Raw genomic sequence first — 13719 nt, 5'->3', positions numbered from 1 at the left:
TAGTTTAGTTTATTTAATTGTAGGTACTTGTAGTTAATTGATTTAATTTATTTATTGATAGTGTAGTGTTAGGTTTAATTGTAACTTAGGTTAGGATTTATTTTACAGGCAATTTTGTAATTATTTTAACTAGGTAGCTATTAAATAGTTAATAACTATTTAATAGCTATTGTACCTAGTTAAAATAAATACAAAGTTGCCTGTAAAATAAATATAAATCCTAAAATAGCTACAATATAATTATTCGTTATATTGTAGCTATATTAGGGTTTATTTTACAGGTAAGTAATTTAGCTTTAAATAGGAAGACTTTAGTTAATAATATTTAATTTATTTTGTTAGATTAAAATTATATTTAATTTAGGGGGGTGTTAGGGTTAGGGTTAGACTTAGCTTTAGGAGTTAATACATTTATTAGAGTAGCGGTGAGGTCCGGTCGGCAGATTAGGAGTTAATACTTGAAGTTAGGTGTCGGCTATGTTAGGGAGGGCAGATTAGGGGTTAATACTATTTATTATAGGGTTTGCGAGGCGGGAGTGAGGCGGTTTAGGGGTCAATACATTTATTAGAGTAGCGGTGAGGTCCGGTCGGCAGATTAGGGGTTAATAAGTGTAGGTAAGGTAGCGGCGATGTTGGGGGGGCAGATTAGGGGTTAATAATTATTATGTAGGTGTCGGCGATGTTAGGGGCAGCAGATTAGGGGTACATAGGGATAATGTAGGTGGCGGCGGTGTGCGTTCGGCAGATTAGGGGTTAAAAAAATGTATTATAGTGGCGGCGATGTGGGGGACCTCGGTTTAGGGGTACATAGGTAGTTTATGGGTGTTAGTGTACTTTAGAGCACAGTAGTTAAGAGCTTTATAAACCAGCGTTAGCCCAGAGTCTTGTCGGTAGAGGCTCTACTGCTCACTTCAGCCAAGACTCTAAATACCGGCGTTAGGAAGATCCCATTGAAAAGATAGGATATGCAAATGGCGTAAGGGGATCTGAGGTATGGAAAAGTCACAGCTTGGAAGTGAGCGTTAGACCCTTTCCTGACTGACTCTAAATACCAGCGGGTGGTAAAAAGCAGCATTAGGACCCCTTAATGCTGCTTTTGACGGCTAACGCAGAACTCTAAATCTAGGCGATAATTATTAAATAAAGAAGGTATTTGCAATTGTAGAATTGCTATATATAGATATGACTATTATTCGATTTAGTTTTGTTTTTCATACATCATGTGAGAGAATTCACTATTTTTTATTAAATGTTTAAAATTGCTAATGCTTTATTTTTCTAATCACATTGGCCTATATTATGAGTAGAGAGCAAATTAATGATCCCGCTAGAGCGTTAATTGCAGTAGAAGTAACATTTTTGCCCTCGTCGGATTACGCTTGTTTTATGAGTTGAAAGTAAACTGTTTTTGCTCTAGCGATAACCCGATGAGAGCAAAAATCTGAAAATAGAATATCATGTGCGGGTTTATGTATTCCACCATAGAAGTCAATGGAGAACAAAATATACATAGATGATTATATATAGGTATAGATATATACAGATATATATATATATACAGATATATATATAGGAATGACAATAAAAGAGTCCTGGAAGACAAGAGAGAGGCGCCTAACCCGATGAGAGCAAAAATCTGAAAATAGAATATCATGTGCGGGTTTATGTATTCCACCATAGAAGTCAATGGAGAACAAAATATACATAGATGATTATATATAGGTATAGATATATACAGATATATATATAGGAATGACAATAAAAGAGTCCTGGAAGACAAGAGAGAGGCGCCTAATGGTGTAATAATGTTAATCCAAAGCACATAGATGGACAGACAAATGGCAACTCACAGGTTTCAGAAGCACACACAGGGATATATAGGAATATCTCTTTATAATTACATAGAACATATTCTGCTATGTGCAGAACATTGGAATGTGATATATTTGCTATACAAACACTAAACACTTTGCATCTACTTAACTGCAAAGGACTGCAATGCACTTATACAGTGCCTCCACTAATATTGGCACCCTTGGTAAAATTGTAAACACAACACAGGTTTATAAAAAAAAAAACTTTGTTAAATATATGTGTGCCCCAATTATTGGCACCTCTATGAATTCATATGAGAAAAATATATATGAAGTATATTCCCATTGATATTTTGCATTTTTTTAATACACCTGTTTGACTAGAAACAGGAAAATTGTTCAACAATGACTTATTTTTTGTACAAAAGTATAAATATGAGGTAACACATAGGCCAAATTCTTTTAGTCATTCATCACAATGGGTAAGACCAAGGAATATATCTGTGATGTGTGGCAAAATATATACACATTCCAACTTTCCTATGGCAGTTACTGTTGGTGAGTACATAATTAGGGCACTTTAGACAATTAGACTCAAATATACCTATTTGCTGGGGCCGTAGGAAGCAGTAGGCAAGCAAACCTTAATGTAGAAAAAATTCCTAGATGTAGACCCTTTATCCGTGCAGTAGATCCAAAAGTCGCTGCAGGACAGAGTTCTGATCCAGTGCTCCACAACCCCCCAGGGGGCCCTGCAGTCCCATAAGTGTCACAGTGTGCCAGATGAGTCGGATCAAACCTCCGGTAATCCCGCCAATCAAGAGCCCAAGGGATCACATGCAGCAAATAGCAGGGCAAGGTAGCACATATAGGAATTAAAGTTTTAAACAATTAAGAAAACTGGCATACACTCCGGAGCTCTGAGTATATGCATCCACTCACTACACCTGGCAGCTCCACCCCCAACAATTTGTATATATTTTATGTAATTTTACAATAACATTTTTAAAACACTGATAAACAATTAAAATAAATCAATAATTTTATTATGGTAGATGTGAGCAAGTTTCATAGTTGAGTGTTGTTTAAACTATATTTTTACCTTTTTTATTATGCCAGGAAAATATTGTGTTTATTGAAATGTAAACTGACATAAAAAACATAAACATAAAAAAGAGAGAACAGACAAGATGTACAGTGCAAAACAAGCCATAATGTTTTTTCAAGAGTTCAAGGCCAGTGAAAAAGAAAAGTCCAAAAACATGTTTTCTTGATGGTTTGGAATAACATTGTAAGAGTAATAGTGGTAAAATAATTGCACTTTGTGCAAATCCATTCACAAAATATATAATAACCTGGTTTTGAATGGATTTTTTAATGGATTGAAATTACTTTGAATTTGAAAACCTAACAAACTTTGCACAGTTATTCTAATACATTATGAGAAAGACTTGTGTTTTTAATTTAGGGAAAGCTTCTGGATTAGTTCTCAGACTAGCAATTGCTAAGAAATTAAACAAATATAAATTTATTTAAACTACACATTTCCAAATATTATTTTAATACTTGATTGTGATTACTTTTAATTTGCTTATTAGTTTAGATTGATATAGACATCAAATATATAAACTACATTGTTTTGGTCTTATACGTGATTTTGGACGTAAACTGAGATAGTTTATTCAATAATTATTATTATTTATAATATTATTTTTAAAGGGACATACTAATTCAAAATTGACATGCTCTAATTTTTGCAGTACTGACACTCAAACTCTGTGGCCCAAATATCAAAAACTATTTATGGAGAGAAATTACACAACATCTTTGGGGGTATTTGTTCGTGGACTTGTTTTATTGTATTCCTCATTGATACTAGTTGTTTGTCTCAAGGTGCATTCTTTTTGTAACAAAGTTGACATCCCAGGAGTTATAGATCACTTGACCATAGGAAAATTGTGTAAATGAGGATTAATATTTAACTCCGATAAGTGCAAAATTACGCATTTAGGAAAAAAAAGGCTAATTATACTGTAGAATCAATAGCATTTTACTAATAAAAACAAAACAGGAAAGGAACTGGGGAATTATTAATTCATAGCATATAAAAGTTGATGCAGAAACACTACAGTTGAGATTGGGTCCATGGAGGTAAAGCACAAAGTAAAAATAGCAAAAAAAAAATCGGGTAGATTTAGAGTTCTGCGTTTACGGTTAAAAAGCAGCGTTAAGGAGTCCTAACGCTGCTTTTTAACGCCCGCTGGTATTTAGAGTCAGGCAGGAAAGGGTCTACCGCTCACTTTCTTTCCGTGACTCGAGGCTACCGCAAATCCCCTTACGTCAATTGCGTATCCTATCTTTTCTATGGGATTTGCCTAACGCTGGTATTACGAGTCTTGGAAGAAGTGAGCGCTAGAGCCTCTACCGACAAGACTCCAACCACAAAAAAAGGTCAGTAGTTAAGAGCTTTATGGGCTAACGCCGGAACATAAAGCTCTTAACTACTGTGCTATAAAGTACACTAACACCCATAAACTACCTATGAACCCCTAAACCGAGGCCCCCCCACATTGCAAACCCTATAATTAAATTTTTAACCCCTAATCTTCCAACCGGCCATCGCCGCCACCTACATTATCCCTATGAACCCCTAATCTGCTGCCCCTAACATCGCCGACACCAATATTATATTTATTACCCCCTAATCTGCACCCCCCAATGTTGCCTCCACCTACCTACACTTATTAACACCTAATCTGCCGACCGTACATTGCCGCCACTATAATAAATATATTAACCCCTAAACCGCCGCACTCCCGCCTCGCAAACACTATAATAAATTGTATTAACCCCTAATCTGCCCTCCCTAACATCGCCGCCACATACCTACAATTATTAACCCCTAATCTGCGACCCCAAATGTCGCTGCTACTATAATAAAGTTATTAACCCCTAAACCTAAGTCTAACCCTAACAGCCCCCTAACTTAAATATAATTTAAATTAAACGAACTAAATGTACTATAATTAAATAAATTATTCCTATTTAAAACTAAATACTTACCTATAAAATAAACCCTAATATAGCTACAATATAACTAATAGTTACATTGTAGCTATTTTAGGATTTATATTTATTTTACAGGCAACTTTTTATTTATTTTAACTAGGTACAATAGCTATTAAATAGTTAATAACTATTTAATAGCTACCTAGTTAAAATAATTACAAAATTACCTGTAAAATAAATCCTAACCTAAGTTACAAATACACCTAACACTATACTATCATTAAACTAATTAAATAAATTACCTACAATTATGTAAACTAAAATACAATTAAATAAACTAAACTATAATACAAAACCCCCCCACTAAATTACAGAAAGAAAAAAAATTACAATAAGTTTAATCTTATTACACCTAATCTAAGCCCCCTAATAAAATAAAAAAGCCCCCCAAAATAATAAAATGCCCTACCCTATCCTAAATTACAAAGTAATCAGCTCTTTTACCAGCCCCTAAATGGGCTTTTTGAGGGGCATTGCCCCAAACTAATCAGCTCTTTTACCTGTAAATAAAAATACAATACCCCCCAACATTACAACCCACCACCCACATACCCCTACTCTAAAACCCACCCGATCCCCCCTTAAAAAAACCTAACACTACCCCATTGAAGATCACCCTACCTGGAGCCGTGTTCACCCAGCCGGGCACCGATGGGCCAGAAGTGGACATCCGGAGTGACAGAAGTCTTCATCCAATCGGGGCAGAAGAGGTCCTCCAAGCAGCAGATGTCTTCATCCAAGAGGCATCTTCAATCTTCAATCAACCGGAGCGGAACCATCTTGAATCCAGCCGACGCGGAGCCATCCTCTTCTTCCGATGTCCTAACAGCGAATGAAGGTTCCTTTAAATGACAGCTTTAAATTGGCTGATTGGATCAGCCAATTGGATTGAAATTCAATCTGATTGGCTGATTGCATTAGCCAATCAGATTTTTCCTACCTTAATTCCGATTGGCTGATAGAATCCTATCAGCCAATTGGAATTCGAGGGACGCCATCTTGGATGACGTCATTTAAAGGAACCTTCATTCGCTGTTAAGACATCGGAAGAAGAGGATGGCTCCGCGTCGGCTGGATTCAAGATGGCTCCGCTCCTCTCCAGTTGATTGAAGATTGAAGATGCCGCTTGGATGAAGAATATGCCGCTTGGAGGACCTCTTCTGCCCCGATCGGATGAAGACTTCTGCCGCTCCGGATGTCCAATTCTGGCCCATCGTGCCCGGCTGGGTGAACACGGCTCCAGGTAGGGTGATCTTCAATGGGGTAGTGTTATATATTTTTAAGGGGGGATCGGGTGGGTTTTAGAGTAGGGGTATGTGGGTGGTGGGTTGTAATGTTGGGGGGGGGTATTGTATTTTTATTTACAGTTAAAAGAGCTGATTACTTTGGGGCAATGCCCCGCAAAAAGCCCTTTTAAGAGCTGGTAAAAGAGCTGATTACTTTGTAATTTAGGATAGGGTAGGACATTTTATTATTTTGGGGGGCTTTTTATTTTATTAGGGGGCTTAGATTAGGTGTAATAAGTGTAAACTTATTGTAATTTTCTTTTATTTTCTGTAATTTAGTGTTTTGTTGTATTATAGTTTAGTTTATTTAATTGTATTTTAGTTTACATAATGGTAGGTAATTTATTTAATTAGTTTAATGATAGTGTAGTGTTAGGTGTATTTGTAACTTAGGTTAGGATTTATTTTACAGATAATTTTGTAATTATTTTAACTAGGTAGCTATTAAATAGTTATTAACTATTTAATAGCTATTGTACCTAGTTAAAATAAATAAAAAAGTTGCCTGTAAAATAAATATAAATCCTAAAATAGCTACAATGTAACTATTAGTTATATTGTAGCTATATTAGGGTTTATTTTATAGGTAAGTATTTAGTTTTAAATAGGAATAATTTAATTATAGTAAATTTAGTTTGTTTAATTTAAATTTTATTTAAGTTAGGGGGGTTTTAGGGTTAGGGTTAGACTTAGGTTTAAGGGTTAATAACTTTATTATAAAAGCAGCGACGTTGGGGGCGTCAGATTAGGGGTTAATAATTGTAGGCAGGTGGCAGCGATGTTAGGGTGGGCAGATTAGGGGTTAATAAAATTTATTATAGTGTTTGCGAGGCCGGAGTGCGGCGGTTTAGGGGTTAATACATTTATTATAGTGGCGGCGATGTCCGGTCGGCAGATTAGGGGTTAATAAGTGTAGGTAGGTGGCGCGACGTGGGGAGGGGTAGATTAGGGGGTAATAAATATAATATAGGTCTCGGCGATGTTAGGGGCAGTAGATTAGGGGTTCATAGGTATAATGTAGGTTGCGGCGGTGTCCGGAGCGGCAGATTAGGGGTTAATAAGTGTAAGATTAGGGGTGTTTAGACTCTGGGTTCATGTTAGGGTGTTTCCCCATAGGAAACAATAGGGCTGCGTTAGGAGCTGAACGCTGCTTTTTTGCAGGTGTATTTTTTTTTTTGCAGCCAGCTCAGCCCCATTGTTTCCTATGGGGAAATCGTGCACGAACACGTTTTTCCAGCTTACCGCTACCGTAAGCAACGCTGGTATTGAGGGTTGAAGTGGAGCTAAATTATGCTCAACGCTCCCTTTTCTGAGGCTAACGCAGCCATTCAGACAACTCGTAATACCAGTGTTGTCTTAAGAGTGCGCTGGAAAAAAAAGGCTCATTAGCACCGCGGGTCTTTACCGACAAAACTCTAAATCTAGGCGTATGGTTCTTATGCCCCTTTAAGGGACACTGAACCCCCTTTATTTCTTTCGTGATTCAGATAGAGCCTGCAATTTTAAGCAACTTTTAATTTTCTCCTATGATCATTTTTTCTTCGTTCTCTTGCTATCTTTATTTGAAAAAGAAGGCATCTAAGCTATTTTTTGGTTCAGTACTCTGGACATTTATCCACCAATCAGCAAGAACAACCCAGGTTTCTCACCAAATTGGGCCGGCATCTAAATTTACATTCTAGCTTTTCAAATAAAGATACCAAGAGAATAAAGAAAATTTGATAATAGGAGTAAATTAGAAAGTTGCTTAAAATGTCATGCTCTAACTGAATCACAAAAACAATTCAGTGTCCCTTTAATAGAAAAAAGTTCAGTGTCCCTTTAATAGAGCACTAGTCACTTGTAAATATTGTGTATGGCTCTGAAAATCATACCTACAGGTTGCCCCGTTTGTCCCAAGTATTGCTTTTTACATGGGCACTGGATTATATAGACCACATTTTCATCAGTGCACTTTATTGTTTCTCTTATTTTTTATTTAAATTTGAATTTGTTGCCTCAATCTGTTTACATCTGTTGCTAAAGTTCCAAGCCTTGCATTTATGACATGGGTAAAATCCTCTAGAGGGTTACCTTGTATGTCTTGATTCACTTTCATATTTTTGAATTCAGTCGGTGCTAAAATTGATTTTAAGTTCCTTGATTTACGATATATTATCTTTAGTTTGTTTATCGTTATCTCATTTAAAAAAGGGTCTTTTTGTATATAATGCCATTGTTTAAGTATTATTTTATTGAAATATATGTATAATCTGAATTATATTGTCTAATAAAGGAGGTATCATAATTGTTCTTATTAGTACTGATATCTTTGTTCCTATTGTCCAATAGTGTTTTTCTTTCTATGATCTTAGTGCTATTCAGCGGTTACCTGACTGGCTGCAACAAGGTCACATGACCCAGCTTCCGACACAGGCAGTGAAGACACTGTGAATTTCCCCGCAAATTCAGGAGACATCTGAAAGAGGATAACAGACACAGCCAAGTAAGTCTGCCATTGAATGTGTACGCTCAAATGATACATAATAGCCAGCTAAGAGGTCCGGTAAAAATCCACATATAGAACATCACATTGACCGGTCAGTAAGTAAGACAAATATTGAAAGACATACGGAACACAGCGCATATATACGTATACTATCTGGAGATAGTGATGTCGCGAATAGTTCGCTGGCAAATAGTTCCTGGCGAACATAGCATGTTTGCGGTCGCCGCGAAGGGGAACATATGTGATGTTCGGTCCGCCCCCTATTCGTCATCATTGAGTAAAACTTTGACCCTGTACCTCACAGTCGGCAGACACATTCCAGCCAATCAGCAGCAGACCCTCCCTCCCAGACCCTCCCACCTCCTGGACAGCATCCATTTTAGATTCATTCGGAAGCTGCATTCTTAGTGAGAGGAGGGACAGTGTAGCTGCTGCTGATTTAATAGGGAAATCGATAGCTAGGCTAGTGTATTCAGTGTCCACTACAGTCCTGAAGGACTCATCTGATCTCTGCTGTAAGGACAGCACCCCAAAAAGACCTTTTTAGGGCTAGAACATCAGTCTGCTTTTTTTTTTTCCTGTGTAATCTAAATGCAGTTGCCTGCCTGCCAGCGTGTGTGTCAGGCTCACAGCGTATACTGTGCCCACTTGCCCAGTGCCACCACTCATATCTGGTGTAACAGTAGTGTAGATTTATAAAAAAACAACACTTTTTTGACTGTGTTAAATAATAGCAGTCAGTTTCCTTCACACGTGTGCGTTGCAGTGCCTGCCAGGGCACAGTGTCACCCCAGTGCAACTCATATCTGGTGTAACAGTAGTGCAGATTTAAAAAAAACAACACTTTTTTGACTGTGTTAAATAATAGCAGTCAGTTTCCTTCACACGTGTGCGTTTAAGTGCCTGCCTGCCAGGGCACAGTGTCACCCCAGTGCAACTCATATCTGGTGTAACAGTAGTGTACATTTAAAAAAAAAAACAACACTTTTTTGACTGTGAAATAATAGCAGTCAGTTTCCTTTACACGTATGCGTTTCAGTGCCTGCCAGGGCACAGTGTCACCCCAGTGCAACTCATATCTGGTGTAACAGTAGTGTACATTTAAAAAAAAACCACTTTTTTGACTGTGAAATAATAGCAGTCAGTTTCCTTCACACGTGTGCGTTTCAGTGCCTGCCAGGGTACAGTGTCACCCCAGTGCAACTCATATCTGGTGTAACAGTAGTGTACATTTAAAAAAAAAAAAACACTTTTTTGACTGTGAAATAATAGCAGTCAGTTTCCTTCACACGTGTGCATTTCAGTGCCTGCCAGGGCACAGTGTCACCCCAGTGCAACTCATATCTGGTGTAACAGTATTATTATTATTCTTTATTTATAAAGCGCCGACAGATTCCGCAGCGCTGCCCATGGGTACAAGGATAACAGTACAGTGGAGAAACAATACGATAAGACACAACATTTTACAGACAAATACAGGGGGAATTGAGGGCCCTGTTCCCATGGGAACTTACAATCTAGATGTAGTGTAAATTTAAAAAAACAACACTTTTTTGACTGTGAAATAATAGCAGTCAGTTTTCTTCACGCGTGTGCGTTTCAGGGCCTGCCAGGGCACAGTGTCACACCAGTGCAACTCATATCTGGTGTAACAGTAGTGTACATTTAAAAAAAAATACAATTTTGAATATAATAGATTGAATACAGTTAGTTGTCTGCAAGCGTGTGTGTCAGGCCTACAGCGTCTACTCTGCCAACTTCTGCCAGGGCACAGTGCCACTCATATCTGTTGTCACAGTAACTTGGACGCATAGTACCACTAATGGAAAAAAAAAGGACAGGCAGAGGCAGGCCACCCCGCAGGGGCCGCCGTGGTCGTGGTGCTGTGATTCACTTTGGCCATAGAATAATGCCCAGTGTTCAGAGGCCACGTACCCTGAACTCGAACCGTTCTGAGGACATAGTTGACTGGCTAACACAGGACACCCAATCTTCTACAGCTTCCGCTCGGAACCTTGACGCACCATCCTCCTCCAGCTTAGCTTCGGGCACCTCTCAAGTTACCACTCGCCCGCCTGCCGCCACCACCAACACTAGCACCACAGCCACTTCACTTGATCTGTCAGAGGAGTTATTTACACATCAGTTGGAAGAAATGAGTGATAGTGATGCACAACCATTATTGACAGAGGATGTAGATAACAGGGATATGTCTCAGTCAGGCAGCATTACACACATGGACGTACAGTGTGATGATGATGATGATGATGTTGTACCCGCTGCTGCTTCCCTTGCTGAGTTGTCGATACAAGTGAAGCGGTTGATGATGACGATGCATCCGTGGATGTCACGTGGGTGCCCGCTAGAAGAGAAGAAGAACAGGGGGAAAGTTCAGATGGGGAGACAGAGAGGAGGAGGAGACGAGTTGGAAGCAGGGGGAGGTCGTCGCAAGGAGCTAGTGGCACAGTCAGACAGCATGCATCGGCACTCGGGGTCAGCCAGACAGCACGCCAATCAACGCATGCTGTTGCCACCACCAGAATGCCGTCATTGCAGAGCTCAGCAGTGTGGCATTTTTTTGTGTGTCTGCCTCTGACAACAGCGATGCCATTTGCAACCTGTGCCAAAAGAAACTGAGTCGTGGGAAGTGCAACACCCACCTAGGTACAACTGCTTTGCGAAGGCACATGATCGCACATCACAAATGCCTATATGATCAACACATGAGTAGAAGCAGCACACAAACTCAAAGCCGCCATCCTCCTCCTGGTCCACCATCTTCAGCCACGTCAACCACTGCTGTCCTCCTTGCCCCCTCTCAACCATCCGCCACTCCGTCTCTCGCCTTGAGCAGTTCCTGCTCATCTGCCCACAGTCAGGTGTCTGTCAAGGACATGTTTGAGCGTAAGAAGCCAATGTCACAAAGTCACCCCCTTGCCCGGCATCTGACAGCTGGTTTGTCTAAACTCTTAGCCCACCAGCTTTTACCCGACAAGCTGGTGGAGTCTGAGGCGTTCCAAAAATTTGTAGCTATTGGGACACCGCAGTGGAAGGTCGAAATTTCTTTTCACAAAAGGCAACCCCCAACCTGTACTCGATTGTGCAAAAGGAAGTAATGGCATGTCTGGCACACAGTGTTGGGGCAAGGGTCCATCTCACCACTGATACTTGGTCTGCAAAGCATGGTCAGGGAAGGTATATCACCTACACTGCGCATTGGGTAAACCTGCTGACGGCTGCCAAGCATGGAATGTGTGGCTCTGCAGAGGAGTTGGTGACACCGCCACGACTTGCAGGCAGGCCTGCTGCCACTTCCTCTACTCCTCCTACTCCATCCTCTTCAATAACCTTCTCGGCTGAGTCCTCTTCTGCTGTTGCGTCTTGCTCCACATCAACGGCACCCCCCAGCTCCCCAGGTACTATTCCACATCCCGGATACGGCAGTGTCACGCTGTTTTGGGGTTGACTTGCCTGAAAGCAGAGAGTCACACCGGATCAGCACTCCTGTCTGCCCTGAATGCACAGGTGGATCAGTGGCTGACTCCGCACCAACTGGAGATCGGCAAAGTGGTTTGTGACAACGGAAGAAATTTGTTGGCGGCATTGAATTTGGGCAGTTGATACATGTGCTGTGCATGGCACATGTGTGTAATCTGATCGTACAACGCTTTGTGCATAAGTACCCAGGCTTACAGGACATCCTGAAGCAGGCCAGGAAGGTGTGTGGCCATTTCAGGCGTTCCTACACGGCCATGGCGCACTTTTCAGATATCCAGCGGTGAAACAACATGCCAGTGAGGCGCATGATTTGCGACAGCCCGACACGTTGGAATTCAACACTCCTAATGTTTGACTGTATGATCCAACAAGAAAAAGCCGTTAACAACTATTTGTATGACCGGGATGCTAGGACAGCCTCTGCGGAGCTGGGAATTTTTTTGCCATGTTACTGGACGCTCATGCGCAATGCCTGTAGGTTCATGCGTCCTTTTGAGGAGGTGACAAACCTAGTCAGTCACACCGAAGGCACCATCAGCGACATCATACCATTTGTTTTCTTCCTGGAGCGTGCCCTGCAAAGAGTGCTGGATCAGGCCATAGATGAGCGTGAAGAGTAAGAGTTGTGGTCACCATCACCACCAGAAACAGCCTTATCAGCATCGCTTGCTGGACCTGCGGCAATGCTGGAAGAGGATTGTGAGGAAAAGGAGTCAGAGGAGGAATGTGGCTTTGAGGAGGAGGAGGAAGACCAACCACAACAGGCATCCCAGGGTGCTCGTTGTCACCTATCTGGTACCCGTGGTGTTGTACGTGGCTGGGGGGAAGAACATACCTTCAGTGAGATCACTGAGGATGAGGAACTGGACATGAGTAGCTCGGCATCCAACCTTGTGCAAATGGAGTCTTTCATGCTGTTGTACCTGTTGAGGGACCCTCGTATAAAAAGGCTGAAGGAGAACGACCTGTACTAGGTGTCCACGCTACTAGACCCCCGGTATAAGCAGAAAGTGCCTGAAATGTTACCGAATTACTGCAAGTCGGAAAGGATGCAGCAGTTCCAAAATAAATTTAAAAGTATGCTTTAAACAGCGTATAAGGGTGATGTCACAGCACAACGGGAATCTAACAGGGGAAGAGGTGAAAGTAATCCTCCTCCTCCCATGACTATGCCGGCAAGGACAGGACGCTTTACAGACGTGTTGTTGATGGAGGACATGCAGAGCTTTTTAAGTCCTACGCATCGCCACAGCCATTCGGGGTCCACCCTCAGAGAACGACTCGACCGACAGGTAGCAGACTACCTCGCCTTAACTGCAGATATCGACACTCTGAGGAGCGATGAACCCCTTGACTACTGGGTGTGCAGGCTTGACCTGTGGCCTGAGCTATCCCAATTTGCGATAGAACTTCTGGCCTGCCCCCTTCAAGTGTCCTGTCAGAAAGGACCTTCAGTGCAGCAGGAGGTATTGTCACTGAGAAGAGAAGTCGCCTAGGTCAAAAAAGTCTAGATTACCTCACCTATTAAGATGAATGAGGGATGGATGCTGAAGGGACTGACAGT

The sequence above is a fragment of the Bombina bombina genome, chromosome 2 (genome assembly GCF_027579735.1).
Source record: "Bombina bombina isolate aBomBom1 chromosome 2, aBomBom1.pri, whole genome shotgun sequence".
NCBI classification, from domain to species: Eukaryota; Metazoa; Chordata; class Amphibia; order Anura; family Bombinatoridae; genus Bombina; species Bombina bombina.
The sequence above is the reverse complement of the archived record's forward strand: the minus strand, read 5'-3'. Positions refer to the sequence as shown.